The sequence below is a fragment of the Frankliniella occidentalis genome, unplaced genomic scaffold (assembly GCF_000697945.3).
Source record: "Frankliniella occidentalis isolate FOCC.00 unplaced genomic scaffold, Focc_3.1 Scaffold2, whole genome shotgun sequence".
NCBI classification, from domain to species: Eukaryota; Metazoa; Arthropoda; class Insecta; order Thysanoptera; family Thripidae; genus Frankliniella; species Frankliniella occidentalis.
In genome coordinates, this window is record NW_026267132.1 from 3,850,712 (window position 1) to 3,852,586 (window position 1,875).

Consider the following 1,875-nt stretch of genomic DNA (forward strand, 5'->3'; position numbering starts at 1 on the left):
TGCACATCCATCAAGGACACATGTTTTTCCAGGACCCTGTACAGACCCTCGCCCACCCGGGCTGCGCGCGGTGTCAAACGTGAGATAACGATCACAAAGCGCAATTTTTAGTGCGGCTCCCATCCGCGGTGTACATAGCGCTGCTTGCCGCTCCTGCTGCTGCCAATTTCACGGCCGCCACATTAATAAATACCTTACAGCTCCTTTCTTCCCCCCCTTCTCACTGACTTTGACAGGAGCGCGAACTATCTACTCGGCAAAGAGAGAGAGAGAGAAAAAGAAAAAGAGAGAGAGAGAAGCAAGAAGGGGGCGGGGGGAGAGTGATACCCCGTTCCCGCGGCACGGTGCTTATTAGCAACGACCTCTGGCCTAGCTCAACTTCACCTACATGCGGCCCCACCGCCCCCCGCGCAGGTCCGCTTCCTAAAGTGAGGAGGGGCGGGAGGTGTGGGGAGAGGAGCTCGCACGTGTGCACGTGTGAGGGGCGAGAGAGAAAGAGAGAGAAAGGGGGGAAGAAGAAGGGTGAGAGAAAAGGGAGGGGAGGGGGGAGTCCAGAAAGGTGAAGGCAGCGTGATCGAGCGGAGAGGAGAAGCTCATCGTAGTGAGCACCGAGAGGCTGCGCGCGCCTGGCTCTGCCCTCAGTGATAATACTCCCCCCCCCCTCTCTCCCTTTCTCCCTCCCCCTTTCTCCTTCCCCGGCGTCCGGGAGAGGTTCAACACGCCGTCCTTCTGTTTGCTGCTGGGACTCTCTCGAGCAGTGAGGAGATGGAGATACATGGGGGTGCGTGACGTGTGGGGTCGCGGGCATAAGGGCAGAGGAGAAGCCATCTCTGTCTGTCTGTCTGTCTGTCTGTCTGTCTGTCTGTCTGTCTGTCTGTCTGTCTGTCTGTCTGTCTGTCTGTCCCTCCCCCTCTCTCTCTCTCCGTCGCGCGAGGCGCCTGAGGAAGACCGACAAGGACAGCGCTGTGGCCGCAGTGCTCCGCGTTGCTCGGCGCGGTGTCCGGCCGGCCGTCAGCCCGCGTCAGTCCATGGTGGCGGCGCCAGTCGCTCGCGGGGGCTCCGAGCGAGGAGAGGACTCCAGCCCGGCCGGCAGCCTGCGGACGGGACCGAGCAGGAGCGCGCGCGCACTTCCGCGGACATCCGGCGGCGGGACAGCGCGTCCCGCAACGGTGCGTAGACAGGACAGCCTCCGCGACGCTCCCGCCCCAGCCTCCCGCCTTTTCGCGCGCGCGCGCCCGCCCGCCCGGCCTTTCCTGCCCAGCTTATCGTCGTAACGCAGGGACCGACCGCGGAGTGACCTAGTTCCAGCAGACTTCCATAGATTTCACACGCGTTTTCTTCTGGTCTGTTTTCGTGTGATTAACAACGAGTGAGTGCTGAGTGTGTGATTGTGGTTTGGGGTCGATTCGGAGTCGCAGGACCCTCGCTCGTCCCGCCCGAACGAGTGCCGGGGCAATCGGGGAATGACCGAGAACCCGGTAGCGGTGATAGGCGCCTTTACGCGCTCTTCCACAAAGATGATGGGTCTTTAATGGCCCGATGCCGCCACTTGTTTGGCAGGGACTGACAGAAACTCTCAGCTCTGAACAGCTGATGAGGAGATTCGTAAACATTTGGCAAAAACAAAATATTAGAAAACCGAGAAAACCTCTGTAAATCGCGAATCTTACATTCTGATTACTAATGATTCAGTAATAATTCAAAAACGTTGCCCACTTTTTTGTTATTATTTTATTGCTGAGCTTAACTTTAACTTTAAATGCTCAGCTCTGTCAGGAAGCGCAAGGGGAGACCGCCCGGAAGACGGCGTGAAGTGAGGTGCCTGGCGTGAGATTTGGGATGTGAGGTGGACAGGCATGCCAACCAAAATCGCGA

The 1,875-nt window shown here is 58.5% G+C and overlaps 1 protein-coding gene across 3 annotated transcripts in view; it reads left to right on the forward strand.

Moving 5' to 3' along the window:
• Nucleotides 1-987: 987 nt before the first annotated feature.
• The window catches only part of LOC113214017 (lipase member H-like), a 6,052-nt gene continuing 5,164 nt past the window's right edge, over nt 988-1,875 (forward strand). The window contains exon 1 of one of the 3 annotated variants that reach the window (XM_052264879.1): nt 988-1,369. The gene's annotated coding sequence lies outside the window, so the exon portion shown is untranslated. The remainder of the gene's footprint in view (nt 1,370-1,875) is intronic. The other 2 variants (XM_052264882.1, XM_052264874.1) reach the window with 2 other exon arrangements.